The 20160-nt window shown below is 41.2% G+C and overlaps 2 protein-coding genes across 2 annotated transcripts in view; one reads left to right on the top strand and one right to left on the bottom strand.

Moving 5' to 3' along the window:
• Positions 1 to 20160, top strand: part of LOC119949834 (dedicator of cytokinesis protein 2-like) — a 381064-nt gene that overhangs the window by 233640 nt on the left and 127264 nt on the right. The gene's annotated exons all lie outside the window — the stretch shown is intronic.
• INSYN2B (inhibitory synaptic factor family member 2B) overlaps positions 1 to 20160 on the bottom strand; it is a 109741-nt gene that overhangs the window by 46764 nt on the left and 42817 nt on the right. Inside the window, exon 2 of the mRNA XM_038771965.1 lies at positions 8109 to 8210. The gene's annotated coding sequence lies outside the window, so the exon portion shown is untranslated. The remainder of the gene's footprint in view (positions 1 to 8108; positions 8211 to 20160) is intronic.

The raw sequence follows: 20160 nt of genomic DNA, 5'->3' as shown, positions 1-20160 counted from the left end.
GGTGCCACCTTAATATAGTTTTAAGTAGCAAGAATGACAGTCTGGTGTAAATATAAAAAGAAAAATGTCAGCCTCATTAAAATAATAATCTTGGGCAAATTCCCAGTCTTTGGATGGTTTCAGAGCTGAGATGAACCGGGAGCATCGTGGAAATATCTCTTTATTTGGAGGTCAGTGTGAATCAGTATGATCATACCTTAATCAAGATCTAGGGAATGATTGCTCCTCAGTCATAAATCTGAGCTAAAATCAGATTACTCTGAATTCCCAATTGTGTTAATTTTCAGCTTTAACTATAGGAGGGAAAATACATATTCAGCTACTTTATGGAGAGAAGGAAATGTTGGCTAGATGCAGAGAAACAGTGTGGCCTAATGGAAAGACGTTCTGTGGAAGGACCCAGAGTTTAGAAAGGATAAGCTACTGATTTGTTTAAAAAAAAAGATGGAGGTGGCAAAACAAATGAAGCAGTGAGAACTTAAATGACCTAGGCAGCAGATCCATACACCCCCCTGAGTTCTCTGAGGAAAAGCTGTCTAAAGTGACTGTAGCAGCCCTAACAACTCTATAAAGTTTTCCTAAAGAAATGATTTTTTTAAAAACAACTCAATGACTAGATTAGTTAATTAGCGTTTATTGTTTATAAAATTCTTTTTTTCTAGAAATAAAATGTTGATGGCTGTGTTTTTGAAGGAAGACAGCTTAATGGGTCATCATCTTGTATGGTAATTCTGAATTTTTAAATTGATTTTCTGGTAGTAAATTTGTCTTTGGTTGTAGTTTCTTCTTAACTATCATCGGAATCCAGGACTCCATGCTAACTGGATTCATAACCGTTAAAATGTTGTCTCCAGGATCCTATCATTTGAAACAGGTCATAACTTCAGGCACAAACATTTAAAGGACAACTATACTTTTACTGCAGCGGTAATGTGCTGTGATCGTCAAGGATGCATCATTGAAGTTTATGGAGCTTCTCATTTCCTGATAGAAACTGTTTTATTCCTCTTATCTAGAGTGCAGAATGAACCTTTTTTCTTTGTGTACAAACGTATTTCCTTAACATGGTGCGTCCTATTCCTTGATCTCATTTACCAGGCTGATCAATGGCTGAGATGTTGTAAGGTTCTGTTAATGCCTTATTCACTGTATTTTTTCATTTTTTTTTCCTAAAGTGTCATTGGAAGTGGGAACAGATTACTCTCAGGCAAATTGTCCCAGAATTCTTAATGCAATGGGAATAATTTGCATTTAATATCTTAGGTAACAAGCTGTTGGCTTTCTTGTCTGTTCAGAGGGTGATATTCTCAACATTTCTCAACAGGATGTTAAATGGAATCAAAAGGAAACTGAATCTTTCTTGGATGGTTAATGCAATTGCAGGGGAGGGGAGGACTTTCTGTACAGAAAGAGTGTCATGCTTAATGTTGATATGTAGGGGGAAAAGTCAACAAATATTTCAAGCTCCCAAAGCTCTTTGAAATCATGGCCAGTAGCCCATGCTTCATAATGAAGGCTCAAAAACAAATTGGCCCTGCATTGCTCCATCAGTATGAGAGGCTGTGTGGATTTGTCCTTCTCTGGAGAGCCTTCAATGTTTTTAGAAACCCCACTAAAGTTTTAACGTATATTTTCACTAAAGGTGGCATTCTTGCTTAGAATAACTTCGGGATGTTAATTGAGGGAACTTGTCAAGAGAGAAAGCAGGGGAAAGGAGAACCAAAAAAACATTCAGGATGTTAGAGAAGAAGATGGTAGGAAGAGGATGAGATGGAAACACCCTATTGTCTTTTCGTATGCTACTTAACATAAGTCAACTAATTTGTGTTTTATGGGTACCCAGCAAGAATTCTCGCTAAAGGGAATATAAGTTTGCAGGCTACATTTGGAACCTGGACAGTGACATGGTTGCCACTTATACCAGAAAAATCAGAACTTTAAAGATGCCAATATTCAGTGACCAGTGGTCCATCCAACCTGGTATCCTATCTCCATTACCAGTCAGTCACTATATGTGGGGTCCTGTACTAAGCTCTTGGGAGAGCATTCATTCATTCATTCATTCATTCATTCGTACGTATAAATTGAGTGCTTATTGTGTTTAAAGCACTGGACTAAATGCTTGGGACAGTACAATATTACAACAAACGAACACATTCCTACCCACAATGACCTCACAGTCTAGAGGGGGTGACAGACATTAATTTAAAAGAATAAATAAATTAATTAATTAATTAATAGAGCATAATAGAGTACTTCACCATGTCACCTCCAGCAGTGTTATGGGGATTTTAGAAGGAACCGTGTGGTGGCTTTCCTCCTTGATTTCTGTCTTAATGCTTGTAGATGCACAATTTAACAACTTTCAGTCTTCCTCCATAGCCCTAACACTTCTTCCAGTAACTCATCATGGCTCTGGTTCATATCTTTCTTCACGGTTTATACCCTGCTTACTTGAACTTTGCAAATGTGTTTAGATCAAGAGAGTAAGTAAAAGTTCTCTCTGTAGTAGGAATCAAGTGAATCAGAGAGGTACAGGGGAGGCTTGTCTGGGAAAAATAGCTGCACAAATAGATTTTGTTGTTACTGCTGATTGTCAGTTTTCTTCTTACAGTTCTTACAGTCCTTTTCCAACTTAATTATCTGCTCACGTTTTCACTAATAGGAGTTCTCTGCTTAGCAGAAAATGCTTTAATGGCTTTTGATAGCTATCTTTTTTTGCCCAAACTCTGGAAATCTTTTTGTCCTATAAAAGTAACACCCTTGAAGAATAACAGAGGAGGGGAAAAAAGCACACTCCCATATTGCACTCCCATAGAGCACTCTACCGTATTGCATTCAAGTACAGTAACAAAAGAGAAGTTACCAATTCAACTGGTTTTTGACTTTCTTTCCTTGGTGCTGTTTATGGGCTGGTTTTTTCTAAACTTTTCTAAATGAATGAACATCCCAGTTGAGCTCAGCATTCTTTTGGACTAGCAGAGGCCAGTGAGGCATTGTTTTAATGAACTACATCTCACGTGGCTGAAATGACATAAGTCAGGATTGTTGGGTACACACAGAAGTGCCAATGTGAAGTAAAGGATTCTTCATTTTATCCCTCAAATAAATGTGTTGTAGTTAAATAATTCATTTTGATTTAGGAAAACAGTGGTCTGGTCTAAGGATTCACTTGGAAATTTTCGTTTTGGATTTCACAGATGTGGAGAAGAGCCCAGCAGGCTTTTCTAATTCTTTTCCCCTTTTGCTTTGTCATGTCACTTATGTACAAGGAATGTATGTTTCTACAGCCACCACAATATTTGAAAATCGATCCATTCATATAGTGCACTAATTAATTAAGCTATATTTCAATGTGTTCTTTTCCCATGAATATGATATCATTTGTTGGATTATTTCCTCCTGCTCCCACCGTTTGTTAAAATATATATTTGTCTGCCTCCTCCAAAGGATTGTAAGTCACTTAAAGAGTAGGGTTATGTCTTTTTCTTCTTGTGTACTCAACCAAATACCTAGTACAGTGCTCTGCACACAGTAGGTGCTCAGTAAATACTATTGGTTGCTTGGTGTCACAAGCACAACAGTGGGGCCAGGTTCAGCTTTAAAAATAGAGCCCTCTTTCCTCCATTTCAGATGCATTCCATTCAGGCTGCGTGGTCCCTGAGTTCAGAACTCTGGAGGAGCTGAGAAGTCTCAGTTCATGCATTCGTATGTCTAGCAAAGGTGGGGTGCTGTTGAACTTCTGATGTCACTTTGAGCCTTTCTTCCGTTGTCTCCTCTATGCTGTTTTGTTTATTTCACGAAACTCCTAGATTTCCTCTTCCTGGAAATAGGAAAACTTCACTGTCCTGACTCAGAAACGTCCACCTCTTTTTTTTTTATTGCAACACAAGTCTTTGATGGAATTCACTTTGTTTCAGAGCAGTTCCCTAAGAGAAGTTTAGAGAGGGAGTCAAGACTCTTACCGAATGAGAGATTGTAAACAAAACCTACAGTTCTTTGGCTTCCAGCATGAAATGTGTGAGGCCTACAGGCCAAGTTCAGTCACACCAGCACCCAGACAATGGTGCCAACACAGAAGCTGTTAGAAAATTATTTAAAAACACGAACAAGACTCCCATTTCATCCCAAACTCATACTCTTCCGTCCCCAAAATGGGGACAGATAATAATAATTAGAATATTTATTAGGGACCTATTATCATGCTAGTACCTCTGGGGTTGGTACGAGGTAATTAGATCAGACATCCTCAGATGCCACACAGTCTAAAAGGTAGGTAGGGAGAGTAGGTATCTTGTGTGCTAAGGCTTAAGAGGAGAACAATACAATAGAGTTGGTAGGCAAAAGCCCTGTCCTCAAAAAGCTTACAATCTACTTCATAGGTCTACAGAGAACGGAACTATTTACAGATAAGGATACTATGACACAGACAGATTGTCACACAGCAGGCCACTGACAGAGTCAGGATTAGAACCTGGGTCTTTCTTGTATCAATTTGATGTTGTTTCCACTGGGCTATGTGGCACTTGGGGTTTTACAGCAGCATACCTTCCTTTGGAGTGGTTGGCTGCTTGTAAACAATAACACCTCAAACCTTATTTCTAATAACATATTTCCCCGATCCCTGCTCTATCTATCATCCTTTGTTTTCTGGGTATACCTGCCCAGAAGATCATTTATGAAATATGAAAATGAGGTATCTTTTTAAATTAAAAACCCGTTCCTCTAAGCACTGCACCCTCCTCTGACTAAAGTAACCTGTTAGCATATACATGTTTATGTCTCTTGGGGTTTATATCTACTCATGCCTACCCATCTTATCTTCCTCTATTGAAATGTTAGCTCTCGAGGTCATAAACTGGACCTTCTCCTTCCTTATAAACTGGACCTTCTCCTTCCTTTGTAATTGTTTAGAGTTTAGTAGAGGGTAGTGAACAGGGTTATGTGCAGGATGGATCCTCTATCACTCCAGTCATGGATAGAGCCCAAATCTATGCACTGCACTCCAGCTGTAGCTTATGGTCAAGAAGAACCCTGCCTCCTACATTTTCATAACCAGTCTAGTAGCTCTTTGTGTTGAATAAAGTGAAAATCAACCAACCAATCAGTGGTACTTATTGAATGCTTACTGTCAGTAGAGAACTGCACTGAGCTTTTGAGAGGGTACCGTACAATAGAACTGGTAGACATGTTCCTTGTCCATGAGGAGCTTACATATGTTGCCGACTTGTACTTCCCAAGCGCTTAGTACAGTGCTCTGCACACAGTAAGTGCTCAATAAATACAATTGAATGAATCTAAGTGGGGCGCTAGCCACTAAAATAAATTGTGGATATGTACATAAGTGCTGTGGGGCTGAGAGCGGGGCGAATATCAAGTGCTTCAAGGGTACAGATTCAAGTGCATGGGCAACTCAGAAGAGTGGGAGAAAATTTCATATCAGGTTGATTGAAGCTTATTTAATTGTTACTTGAGGGTAAATGCCAAGTTTCAGCAAAGGACAGAGGGAATTAAATACACAGAAGGAAAAGAGGAAGGAAGGAAGCAACCTTAATGAAGATCATAAGGAATTCATAGTGGAAGTTGACAGCAGTTTTAAAATTGTAGTCAGGATGAGGTGTTTCCAGCCCCATCACACACAGTTTCCAAATTATGGTCTTATCTTGTAATTGAAGAGGAATTACTGTGCTAATCCTAGGCTCCTTTCTCTGGTGTGTCCTCATTTTCAAAACTGCAGGGAAACTAAATAAGATCCCAGTGCTGCCTTCCATAGAGAACCAGAAGTCAAGAGCTTCCAAGGGTGTGAGCTCCCCCGCCATATCCCCACTTGATATGCAACAGACTCTCCTCATCTTCAAAACCCTACTAAAATCATATATCTTCTGGGATGCCTTCTCTGAATACCCTCTTATTTCCCGAGCCTATTTGCCCTCTCTTTTGAGCCCCCTGTGTACTTGGTTGGGTCTGGTCCACTAAGCATCTTGAAACTCATTCCACCCCCAGCCCCACAGCGATCAATGATTCAGTGGTATTTGAATGTATACTGTGTGTAGAGCACTGCACTAAGCATTTAGGATATAAAAATACAGTAGAGTTGGTAGATATTTCTGTCCTCAAGGAGTTTATGCACATATTCTTATACTCTGTCATTTCCCCTATCTGTATTTTTTTAAAATATCTGTCTCTCACTAGATAAGCACTCAGTAAATACTACTGATTGATTAAGATTGCTCAGAGGGTGAAAGTGTTTGGATGGGTGCCTCAGGAATCTCCCCACTTCCTTGTGACTCATGTTTTTGTTTTCTAAATTACGCATGGTCAATCACAAGGAGAACTTTTTTTTATCAGATTGGCCAAATGGATTCCAAACACCTATGTCATTCCTCAATCAGAAATCTGCTCACCCCCAAATCCCTTGATCTTACTTCTACCATAGGAACCTCCTAGCCTCTTATCATCTTTTATGATTTTTTCTGTGATATACATATCTCTAAATTAAAAGGATGCATGTCTCAGAATTCACTTTACGGAGTTCAGACACAGTTAGTGGACAATTGGGATTTATCCAGCAGGATCTGAAGATGTACTTTGGGCTAAATTATCGTGATAATTCAGAGCATAATTTTTTTGAGGTTTCCTTTACCTGGATTATTTTCACTGCATCTATATAATACACAGATTCCCCCCAAAATAAAAAGATTGTAGAAAGGACAAGAAGAGCCAGAAATAATCATTTTGGGCTTTCCATCTAGTTTCTTCTAGACTCTTTGCCTGGTTTCTCATAATCTCTGGGATCATGGGCCTGTGCAGATTTACCTGGGAACATTAGGTGATGCACAGATGTCTTTTATTGATCTGTACTAAAAAGCAGCAGATGTGATCATGTTTTATCTTGTTCTAATGCCTATTTGCACAGAACTGGATTTGCCCTTTTAGATGTTCATCATCATCATTGGTATTTGTATAGAACTCACAGACTCACCATGGTAGATGCATTGAGCAAAAAATACAGAATCCACTACTCCCCTTTACACAACAGGAATTAACACCAGTAAGATGGCAAGATGAGCAAGCATGATTCCCCTCCCTCTGTCTCCCCAAAGAGGTATATTTGAGGCTGATAGTAAGATAGGTTTAAAAAGATGTTATTTGACTTTCCCTTTGGACTCGGAGCATTACATAGTCAATACCAGACCCAAGTAGGATTTCATGAGAAAAGTGCAGCATTGCTCCATGCTCAAATGCAATGTACTGGCTAACAGATGGGGCTGGGTTGAGTGGTGACAATAATACTCTTTCCATGTTTTCTGGGCAGTCAAATAAAGGCCGTAGATTGGCCAGATCTAATAACTTTGACAGTGAAAGCCCGAGAGCAGATGTTGCCTTGGTTCATTTTGAGTCTATATCTTTTTTTTTTTCTAAGGTGAGTTTGAATTTCCCTCTGGAGTTAAAGGGAAGCTGGGTAGCTTAGTGGAAAAAATTTAATAGGATATAAATGAAAAAGTATTCTCATTTTCTTCATGCCTTCTCACCAAGTAAGTTGGAGTTCCCAGTGAGCTCATTGGAGAGAAGGGAACTCTGAAAGAGTACTCCATGGTCTTGTTGTCACAGTATCCAACTGGTAAATATGCAGACTAAGTACTCTAATGTTATTTTGTTAGCTCTTCAGGCAGTCCGTAGGGAAGCTTTATAGGTTATATTTGCGGGACACTAATTTCCAGCCATGACCTCTCCCTCTGGTTTGTGCAAGCAAAAAATGAGTTTCAAATGGAAAAGAAGCTATCAGAGGGATCGCAAACAGTTTGACCCTTGTCATTTTCTTGGCTGAGTAGCCAATATGTAAAGTGCACCATAAGAAACAAGTGCAAAAGAAACATTTTAAAGGTAGAGTGAAGCATAATGTCACAGCATAGATGAAAACCTGCTGAGCTTGGCACATAGTAAGCGCTTAACAAACACCATCATTAATATTAACTGTGACAGAAAGACCAGCCTAGGCCTTTTTCAGTTGAAGCTTTGGGATGATTGTGAAGTACAAACAGTGTGGTGTACTGAAAGCTGTCAGGATCATCTTTAGGTGTGTACAGTGAGAAAGGGCTAAAACCTACCATCAGGTCTGCCACATTTTCAAATCCAAAAAGGACAGCTGTATATAAGGAGTCTTCTTGTTTTAGTAACCAGTTCCAGGTGGTTTAGCTGGGCTGCAACTCCTGTAGGTGCCAAAAAAAAGGCATTTTGGTTAGTGCTGGCTTGTAATCACTTGTGGATAATCTTCCAGGCTTTGACTATTTCTCTGTTGGAGCTGTTATGTCTCCTTATGGTTGTCCTATTGTTAACTTTAGTCAGTTTGGATAAGTGGCTCATTCTTGGGAAACAGTTGCATGTTTTTATATTCTTTCCCAAACTCAGCCGAAACTTTAAAACTGAAGTTGGATTTTTTTGATTGTTGGGTGGACTGTAGCTTGATTTACTTCAGCATTACCTGACTTTCAAAAGATTTAATTATTACTATTTCATAGTATTTGTTAGTCACTCAATGCCAAACACTGAATTAAGTCCTATTGATAGGTATGAGGAGCATGATCTAGTGGCAACAGCATGGGCTTGGAAGTCAGAGAACATGGGTTCTAATCCCAGCTGTCACTTGTCTCCTGTGGAATCTTGGGCAAATCCCTTTACTCCTCTGTGCCTCAGTTACCTCATCTGTAAAATGGGGATCAAGACAGTGAGCCCCATGCAGGACAGGGACTGTGTCCTAACTGATTACCTTGTATCTATCCCAGCACTTTGAATGGTGCTTGGCACATAGTAAGCACTTAACAAATACCATAATAATTATCATTATTATGTTGAGTCAGATATGGACATTAGTCTTCAGTGGTCACCATTTGAGTGGCAGGGGGAGGACAGATACACTAGAAAAGAAATAACTGGTCAGAGTCTGGTAAATAAACCACTAAAATAGCAATAATGAAAGTAATTACTAAAGAACCAGTGCATGAGAAACAGGGTGGCCTAGTGGAAACAGCATAGGCTTGGGAGTCAGAGGACCTGTTTTTTAATCCTGGTTCTGCCATTTCCTTGCTGGGTATCCTTGGGCTAGTCACTTAATTTTTGAGTCCCTCGATTTCTTTACCTGTAAAATGGTGTTCTTCATTCATTGTCTTCTTCCTACCTACACTGTGAACCTCCTGTGGGACAAGGACCATGTCTGGCCTGATTATTTTGTGTCCATCCCAGAGTTTAGTACAGTGATTGCATGTGGTAAGAACTTAACAAATACCACAATTTATCTTTAAAATGTATGTTCCTTCATTGATTGATGGATTGACTCATCACTCCATTCCTGGATGGCCTTGGTCAAAATGGTGACAACCTTCCCAGAGCTCATTCTTTTGGGAAAAGAGTTTTCCCTCGTGATGATGGGTTGGAAGAGGGGTTAGGCCCCATGGTTTCAGGTGTCACCAGCAGACCCCGGGGCCCATGAAAACCATTATTTGGCCAAAGTGTTATGTAACTTATGTTTGGAAGGGCTGCCAATAAAGGTTTTATCCTGCAGTTTTCAGACAGTTCAGTGTTCACTAAGGTGGAAGTTTTGCCAATATAAGCACTCTGTTATTTCCTTTGAGGATTATCAGAGTTTGCAAGCAGAAACATTGCAGTTGGCAAAAAAGAGCTCACGTAATAAAATTAAATGTTCAGATAGAAATTTGGGGTTTTCAAAAAAGCTAGGTAATCACTAACTAGAGGGTTCTTCTGGTGCCCACTGGGAGGTGGATTTGCTTTTTTATTCCCAAGTCAGCAATGAGGAGCGTAAAGCTCAGAGCAGCTCCCGCTTTGTCCACAGTCACCCTTGCATCACGGTAAGGGCTGCAACATTGAGCAGCCCTGTAGACTCACACGAGCCTCAAGGCTCTGAGCCAGAAGGAAATTGGGGCAGGCCCAAAAGAAATCAGGATGGGGACAATTAAGGACCTTAATATAAAGGGAAAACATGTCACCAGTCTGAACTCCTTTAACATCCTGGTGCACTGTGCCAGAAGATGAGAGATTTCACATCCAATTCAGCATCCAGTTGAAAAGTCACATTTCACAGTGTGCTCTAAAGTAGGACAGATTTTCTAATTCATTTGTTCCTGAGGAGAATTAGGAAACTGTGCATCTGAAGAATCATTTGGCTACTTCCTGGATAGCTATTAAAGCTCTCATTGAACACTCATTTCATCTTCTCGGCTTCATTCAATCAAGTCGAAGTTCAGTTTAAGAGAGCTAGCCTTCTTATTAGCAATCTCAGCTTCCTAAAAAAATGAACTAACCTCACACGGTCATTATGGTGAAGGAGAATAAAAAATCCTTTTGCGGTAGGATTGAAAAGCACTGAATAATTAACAAAACCATCTTCCCGTAAACAGTTTTTGTCAATTCAGTCCATTCAAATGGTGCACTAAACCTGACACCTTAGTTGGTAGATTGATTTGGTATCTAAGACTAAAGCACAGCTCTTAAATTTGATACTATAATAATTATGTATTACTTACACTAGAAGCTCCTTAAAATGAAGAACCCAGATGCCATTATTTCTTTCCATTTGACTGGTGAATACTCTGGTCTTTCTTACACCCATAGGTTTTATTTTTGGATGTTTTCCTAGGAGTTCTTTATAGGGAAAGAAGGAAACTGAAACATTTCATCCCCTCAATTACACATTTGTCCCCTCCCACCATATACTCTTTTTTCTCTTCCTTTCAGCTTCACACTCTGATCTTTTTTATCCCTGGGGGAAGATGGAAAAGTTTAATTTGTAATAATGAGCAAAAGATCTGTAAATTACAACTAGCGAGCGATCTTGTAAAAAGGCACACTATAAATCCCATGCCTAGAGAGTCAGAGAATACTTAATTTGTAGTTAAGAAGTGAAAGAAAATTAAGTTTCACTCTGAGTATGTAGGGTGAGAGAAGAGATATGCTTTGGGATTGGGGGTGAGGGCAGGGATGGAAACAAAAGAAAGTATAAGAATTTTAACAGACTGGGGAAACAATATGCAAAGTAATCACCTTTTGATGCGGATGATTTCCAAACCTACCTCTCTAGCCCCAACTTTTCTCCTCCCCAACAGTCTGGCATTTATTTACTTATTTATTTACTTTTAGTGGTATTTGTTAAAGTGCTTACTTTGTGCCAGGAACTCTGCTAAGCACTGGAGTAGAAAAGAGGAAATCATCTTAGACACAGTCCATGTCCCAATGGGCTCACAGTCATAACCCCCATTTTATAGATGAGGAACTGAGTCACAGAGAAGTTAAGTGACTTGCCCAAGGTCAAACAGCAGACAAGGGAAGGGAAGCAGTGTGGCTCAGTGGAAAGAGCCCAGGTTTGGGAGTCAGAGGTCATGGGTTCTAATCCCACTTCCACCACTTGTCAGCTGTGTGACTTTGGGCAAGTCACTTAACTTCTCTGGGCCTCAGTTACCTCATCTGTAAAATGGGGATTAAGACTGTGAGCCCCACGTGGGACAACCTAATCACCTTGTACCCTCCCCAGTGCTTAGAACAGTGCTTTACACATAGTGCTTAACAAATGCCATTATTATTATTATTATTATTATTATTATTATTATTAAGTGGTGGAGCGGGATTGGAACCCAGGTCCTTCTTACTCCCAGGCCCATGCTCTATCCACTAGACCCCACTGCTTGTCTGCATTTCCTCCTGCCCTCAGTACATTTGTACTTGGATGTCCCGCTGCTGAGGCCTCAAACTTAAAATGTCTAAGACAGAACACCTCCTCTTTCCACCCAATCCTTGTCTTCCCCAAGGTATTCCTATCACAGTAGACAACACCACTCCTCCCTCATTTTCCATATTTACCCTTCCCTCTGTGTCATCTATGTACTTGTGTCTTTCCCCTTAAGCACTTGATATTCACCCCACCCTTAGCTCCATAATACTTATGCGCATATCCTTAAACTTTCATATTTCCCTTATTTGTAATTTATATTCATGTTTGTTTCTCCCTCTAGACTGTAAGCTCCATGTGGTCAGGGGTCATGTCTACCAAATATATTGTCGTGTAGTAGTAGTAGTAATAGCACTTAAGCTCTCAGTGAGTGCAGAGTACTATACTAAGCACTGGCAAAGAATACCGAGGTGGGAATTAGACACTGTCACTCTTTCTTAGGGAGGCTCAGAATCCACTCTCCCAGGCACCTAGTACATTGCTCTGCACATGGTAAGAACTCAATATCATTGTTTAATTCATTTTTTTCAGGTCCATTTGTGTGGGTCTTAGCCTCCCTGACAAGTCACCAAAAAGCTTAGACCAGAACTATTTAGAGGTACTTTAATGTCTTATGGCTAGAAGTCAATTTAGAGACTCTTATCAACCCCAGTTGTATTGTCAATTAAAAGGATAAGAACCGAAATAATCCATTTAGGGAGTGAGTGCAATTTTCATACCAGCCATCATTTCAACCGGGCCAAATACCCATACATGCCCCCACTAGGACTTGCTAGGCCTACCAATCAATCATTTGTATTTATTGAGCACTTACTATGTGCAGGGCACTATACTGAGCACTTGGGAGAGTACAACACAACAATTTAACAGACACATTTCTTGCCCACAGTGAGCTACCCTGGCCAGGGTGATGGAATAGGTCACATCTCCTCCAATTGGCCTTCCCTGATTAAGCCCTATTTTCCCTGGCTCTTTATTCTTTCTGTGTCATCTATGAACTTGGATCTGTGACCTTTGGACATCTGATATTCACCCCAGCCCCAACCCCAAAGAACTTATGTACACATCTTTAAATTATATTTTATAAACTGCTTATTTACTCATATTAATGTCTGTCTACCCCTCTAGACTGTAAACTCATTATGGGAGGGAATGTGTATGCTAATTATGTTGTAATGTACTTTCCCAAGCTCTTAGTGTAGTGCTTTGTACATAGTAAGTGCTCAACAAATACCATTGATTGGTTGATTGATTTTGAGGTACAGGGGACTGGCTGAAAAGGAATTGGAGTTGGGTTTAATAATCCTGAGGAAAACTTGGTGGGTGGGAAGGGAACAATCTAAGTTAACATCTTCAAAAGTATCAAACGTGGCGACCAGAATGAGACAAAATTTGTTTGAAAGGACACCCACCACCTGGGGAGTGGTATCCTGTACCTGCAGTAATTCCAGGGGAATATGGAGGGAAAGGGGAAAACTGGGGCAGGTGACATTGCTCTCCTCCCATCCCTGCCTTTTCTTTCAGTGTGATATTTGTTCCTGAAGATTTCCCTGACAAAACTGCCCCCCCGGGGAAAAGAAATAGGAAAAATCCTGGAGAATAACTTTAAATGTTTCCAAATTTGGGGAAGAACCCCCCCTCCCCCCCCCCCAACACAATACACACACAAACACACACTCCAGTCATAATCCTAATTTAACCGTGTTCCAGAAATGATGGAGTCCTGGTCACTGCTCTTGGGACAACAGAGTGTCAGAGTTTCAGTGGCTGGAAGAACGAATAAGAATTTGTGATGAACTTTCTAACTATAATGGATGTGAGTCACTGGAATGTGTCACCCAAGGAGGGTGTAAAACCTCCCCGCATCTGGATTGTGTTAAATCCAAGTCTTACATATCAATGAGGCGACTGATTCACCCACCTTCCTCCCCTGGGAATTCTTTGCATTAATATTGGGTGAAAAGGCTGTATAGACAGAGCTCTAGGCAGACTGAAGAAATTAATTGCACAAGCAAATGTAAGGGCTTCCAGATGAATGACGCAAAACGAGGAATAGTCTCAAACCAAGAAACAAAGGGTCTGAGTCATGATATGGGTTGGAGTTCATCTCAGAGACTTGAGGCAGTCAAAATCGAAGTGTTTCTTATTTCTTCCCATTCTCTGAAACACAAAGACACACCCACAAACACACATACACACTCTCCTCTTCACACTACTCTCTCTCTTTTCCTCCCCCTCCCTCTCTCCTTCTCTGCTCCTCTTGCCCTCTCCCTACCCATCCAGTTCCCTTTACTTGCCACCTCCCAGAGTGGTGCGGAGCAATCAACCAATCAATCAATGATATTTATTGAGCCCTAAATGTGTGCAGAGCATTGTACTAAGCCCTTGGGGGAGTACAGTATAAAAGAGTTGGTAGACATGTTCCCAGACTACAGCCATTAAAGATGAAATATCACGCTGCTATAATGACCATCAACAGGTTATGGGTTCTCATCCCAGCTCCACCACTTGTCTGCCTTGTGACCTTGGGCAAGTCACTTTACTTCTCTGTGCCTCAGTTACCTCATCTGTAAAATGGGGATTGAGACTGTGAGCCCTAAGTGGGACAGGGACCGTCCAATTCGGTTTGCTTGTATCCACCCCAGTGCTTAGTACAGTGCCTGGAACATAGTAAGTGCTTAAAAAATACCACAATTATTATTATCAGCAGGCCTGTGCTCTGTGCTACTGGGATCTCCCTGGGGCAGGGGTCTCTGGTTCTTACTGACTTGGCTTCTTAAACTGAACTTCTCAGTCACTCTGTTTTCCCTTTTTTGGGCCTCCAGAGGCAGCACTCTTTGTGGCCGGATTGCTACCCTCAGTGGTTGTCGGCAGTAAGGGAGATGACTTTCCAGGACCGGAAAACTCTGGGATCTGTTTCCTGATTCCCTGCCTGGCATATCTGCCATTTCAATTTGCACGACCTAAGTGTCCCTCGTATCCTCTGCCAGTTATGTCCAGGATGACCTAGGCAGTTGCTGAGTAACTGCACAGGTACTTGGGCAACTGGCATGCTCTTACTGACCCAACTTTCAGAATTAGTTTTGGGTCTGTGTCTGGAGAGCTTGATTTGGCTTTATTCTTATTGTTTCCCTCTGCCCAGGGACAGAGTGACCAAGTTACCCAGCTCCTTGAAGGAGCCGCATAACTATTTACTACTCCGAGCTACACTAAACTCTAAGCTTGTCATCTAGATTGTAAGCTTGTTGTGGTCAGGGAATGTGACTGTTTAGAGTTCTATTCTCCCAGGCGCTTAGTACAGTGCTTTGCACACATTAAGCATTCAATAAATATGATTGACTCACTGTTTGCGGGCTGGTGTCTCTTCCACTCTGGCAGTTGTGAGGAGAGCTCCACCTATTCCTCTTTCTGCTCTTTGCACTCCATGGAACTCACTTGCCACGTTGCTTTTATGAAATTAAAATGTATGTTTTCAGTCTTTAACTGTCTGTCCTTCATAAGTCTGCAAAACTTGCTTCGAACAGCATTCAACCCAGTGTCAGCTGCAGATGACTGATGTGAAGGTTTGGCTTTGGGGTAAAGTGGGTATTTAAAGGCAGGTTCCCACTGCCTTAAAGGATCTTCCTCTTCTCCCTGTACCCATACATAGATTGGGGGTAAGCTGCAATCACTTTAGCAGTAAATGAGTGCCACAAGTTGTGGGTTTTTTTAAGAACACTGTCACAAGCATTTTGCACTGTGCTGCACCCCTGATATATTTGGCAAACATGAGAGGGCATGAACAGCACTGTGCAAAACATTGCCACTATAATCATTTCCTCTGTGCAGGTTCTCAGCTCTGAAATTAAAACAGAGGATGAGGAGGGAGAGAGAGATCTTCCCTGACTACATTTCAGGCAAAGTACTGTGTAAAGAAAGTCTTTGGAGAAGGGAAGTTGGGTAAGAGAAAGACCATGAGGACACTTAGTTCTGGGAATCCAAGAACTACTCTTCAAACCTCCTCTCCTAAGAGGGTAAACACATCTTTTCTGTCTTTGACACCTCTCTACTTACAATTTCAAATCCCGTGGTTAACTACTGCACTTCCATTAATTCAGTGATAAAACTATTAATTGCATAAATAGTGTGATTCCATTTAGGTGCTTTCTTCTCTGCTTGAACAGCTTCCTAAATGTTAGATGCTGTAATAATAATTAAAATAAGATATGCTTGAAAACCAGCCAAAATAGCTAATGAAAACAAACCACATAAATATTAATTGGGATCATGTAAACCTGTCTGTTTTGCTCACTCTGGAACCTGTAAACCTATAGAAATACTGATTTTATTGAGGCACCTCAGCCCCCACCGACATATTAGGTTTAAAGTAGCACAAAGTTCTAGACTGTTTTTCTGAATTGTTTGGTGTGATAGTTAAAATTGTCATATATTTTGAGACATAATCCCTGATAATGCTTGTTAAACATCTGCCTCTCCCTCAAAGTCCATTTCATCATAAATTGAGTGAGTTATATATGCCAACTGTCTCAAATTCCTCTCCTCCAATTCTCTCCTTGACCTCCTCCAATCTGGTTTCCATCCCCTTTACTCCACAGAAACCATCTTCTCAAAGGTCACAAATGATCTCCCTCTTGCCAAATCCTATGATCTCTACTCCCATCTTAATCCTCCTTGACCTCTTTGCTGTCTTCTATACTGTCGACCATCCCCTTCTCCTGGAAACATCATCCAGGCTCAGCTTCACTGATGCTGTCCTCTCCTGTTTCTCCTCCTATCTCTCTGGCCTCTCATTCTTAGTCTCTTTCATGGGCTCTTCCTCTGTCTCCCACCCCCTAACTGTGGTTGTCCCACAAGGTTCAGTTCCGGGTCTCCTTCTATTCTCCATCTACACCCCCTCCCTTGGAGAATTCATTTGCTCACATCCCAATTCTACATCTCCAGTTCTGATCCATCTCCCTCTCTGCAGTTTCTGATTTTCTACTATCTTCAAGATATCTCTACTTGGATGTCCTCCCATCACCTCAAACTCAACATGTCAAAAACAGAACTTATTTTCCTACCCAAACCCTGCCCTTGCCTTGATTTTCCCATCACTATGGAAAGCAACACCATTCTTCCTGTCTCACAGGTTCATAACCTTGGCATTATCCTTGACTCTTCTCTCTCATTCAACCCACATATACAACCTATCCCTAAATTCTGTCCATTTGACCTTCACAACATTGCTAGAATCCTCCCTTTCCTCTCCACCAAGACTTCTTTCATGTTGATCTAAGTACTTATCCTATCCCATCATGATTACTGTATAATAATAATTATGGTATTTATTAAGTGCTTACTTTGTGCCAAGCACTGTTCTAAGTACTGGGGTAGATACAAGGTAATAAGGTTGTCCCATCTGGGGCTTACAGTCTTAATCCACATTTTACAGATGAGGTAACTGAGGCACAGAGAAGTTAGTGGCTTGCCCAAGGCCACACAGAAGACAAGTGGTGGAGCTGGGATTAGAACCCACATCCTCTGACTCTCAAGCCCGGGCTCTTTCCTTTAAGCCATGCTGCTTCCAGCCTCCTTGCTGACCTCCCTGCCTCCTGCCTTTTTCCAGTCCATATTTCCCTCTGCTACCCTAATCACTTTTCTCCAAAAGCATTCAATCCATATTTCCCCAGTCCTCAAAAAGCTCCAGTGGTTTCCCATCAACCTCTCCATCCAATAGAAATTCCTTACTGTCGACTTTAAAGCACTCAATCATCTTGCCCCCTCCTATCTGACCTAGCTACTCTCCTACTAAAACCCAGCCTGCACACTTTGGTCCTCTAATGCCAATTTACTCCTGTACCTCGATCTCTTCTGTCTCACTACAGACCCCTCACCCACGTCCTGCCTCTGTCTTGGAATGCCCTCTCTCTTCATATCCCGCAGATAGTTACTCTCCCCACTTTCAAAGCCTTATTGAAGGCGTATTTCCTCCAAGGGGCTTCTCTGACTAAGCCCTCTTTTCCCCCACTCCCTTCTGTGTCGCCCTGACTTCCTCCCTTTATTCATCCCCTCCCCAGCCCCACAGCACTTATGTATATATCCGTAATTTATTTTATTTATATTAATAGCTGTCTCCCCCACCCCAGACTGTAAGTTTGCTGTGGGCAGGGAATGTGTCTGTTATATTGTTAAATTGTTCTCTCCCAAGCTCTTAGTAGTGTGCTCTGTATACAGAAAGTGCTCAATAAATACGACTGACTGATTTCTTGCAGATATGGTAGATACTGTATGCTCACAGACTTTGCACGAACCAGTTGCTTTACTTCATTACTTGGGACTTCAACCTGTGCAAAACACCATTCATAGACAAGTGGCCAGGTGACTCAGAACTATTTTATCCCAGTGTGGAGTTCTTCACTTTGTGATGACCAGGACTTCTTGGCTTTTAAAGCTTTTTGAAAGATCCCTTGTTCAGTCACATTGCTTTCCAGGCTGGGTTCAAACCCACTTGTCCCGAGTCTATTCTGACCCAGGGCATAGTGGATTGAGGTACTAAAGCCTCTGTCGATATAAAGGATCATTTCAGCTGTGGGCTTATTTCTGCCCTCCACTTCAGAAACAAGTACTTTCTCCACTCAAAGAGCTTAATTCTAAATTGAGCTACTTGATGGAGACAACATATTAATGAACCATAGATAGCAGGGAAATTCTTTAAAAATGAATGTGATGACTATTAAATGTCGCCAAATCAATTTGTGCAAGATAACAAGAGACATGGATGAGCTGTTACTGACAGGGAGCAATTAGGTTTTGCAATTCTGCTTTGAATTATTGATTCAAAGTAGGTGAGTTTTCTGGTCTGCCTAATTCCTGTCTCCAACCTTTTGACTACTAACTGAAAGCAATCTGCCAAATCTCTCTTTCCCCCACCACCCCCCTTTCTGTCTCTCTGGTATCTGTCTCTCCATATAAACACCATAGAAATGCAAACACTTTATCAATCCACAAAATGGAAACACAATAAATATAATATTGTTGCACAGAAGTAGCAAACTCTCCCAGAGAATCTAATAGGACATGGGGGACAGACCTCTGAATTACAGAGAAAATGAAAAAATGAATTTAAGGATTGCCCCAGTTAATATTAAAGTATATTGCACAGATAAATTGAAGACCAAAGGAATAGCTCTGTGTTCCTTAAGGAACTGGTTACCTCTCTATTTCCTTTCTATTTGTTTTCACTTTTAGCTTGTTGCAAAGCCTTTCCCAACATGCTGGTGAGCTGTCTGATCTGGCTATTTTTTAAAAGTCTTGAATTATTCCTCAGTCCCTAGCTTCTCAGCAAGATAACATTACCAGACTTTCACCTCTGTTGTGGAAAACTGATGATGTGTATGTCCAAGGAATGTGACTACCAACTCTGTTGTGTTATACTCTCCCAAGCCCTTAGTACAGTGCTTGGCACACAGTAAACACTCAATAAATACCACTGATTGATTGATTCTCACTGTGCACGAGTGTTGTGTATCACCATGGTACTCTGGGAGTGGAACAAGGATAAGCACGATGCTAGCTCACTGTCTCCCTGACCCTGCAGCTCAAAGCCACAAGTGTCACTCTTAGAAAAAAGAGAAATACTGTTCCTCATGACAACTTTGCCATCCTACACCTCACTGGTACTGTCTTTCACAGCAAACATTTCTCAGTGATTGTTGACAGGGAGAATTAAACCTGGACCCTTAACCTAGCCAGTCATAAGCTGAAAGAGGTTGTCTGACTCTCAGGGCGTTATTGCCATCACTTCCCTAAAAAAGAAAGAAAGAAAAGCAAAACGGAAAGAAAACAAAATAATTTTCCTTTTTTTGTCCATGCTGAAGAGGGAAGAGCTGAATTGCATGTTGCCATAGAAATAGAGCTGTGTTTACTGTCTGGCTTCTATCCACTTTAAGTGGGGCACAGTAGCCAATAGGACAGTTCCTTATGTTTCCCTAAATTAGTAATTACACGAGCATTGACATTTGCCGTGAATGAAATTAGGTTGGATTTGAATATTGATATTGCTCTCAGATTGCTAAATGGCCTGCTAATTGGCACAGTCTTCTCCAGTGATCATTGTAGTTGGCCTCATCCCCCTTTCATCTCAGGCTCAGTTAGTCTCCCGGGTTAGGGGATGACATCTGTCCACCTTCGTCTCCTTTGGCCTAGCTGGCTCAGGCCCAAACCCCTGTGGCTATTCTACCGGTGGCCAGGTGAAGAGACCAGGCACCCGTGGACTCACGGTGTCCTCCGGGTAGCTGAGCTTGTCCCGGGTGGCTGAGTTCCCACAGAAACTAAACAAAAACACACTAGGGAGAAGGGGAAAATTTGAGTGTTTTGATTGAGGGCCTTTTACCCAAAGTTCTTGAATCCTGGCCTTATTTCTTTCATTCATTCATTTATTCATT

This window comes from Tachyglossus aculeatus, chromosome X1 (genome assembly GCF_015852505.1).
Source record: "Tachyglossus aculeatus isolate mTacAcu1 chromosome X1, mTacAcu1.pri, whole genome shotgun sequence".
NCBI classification, from domain to species: Eukaryota; Metazoa; Chordata; class Mammalia; order Monotremata; family Tachyglossidae; genus Tachyglossus; species Tachyglossus aculeatus.
The sequence above is the reverse complement of the archived record's forward strand: the minus strand, read 5'-3'. Positions and strand labels throughout refer to the sequence as shown.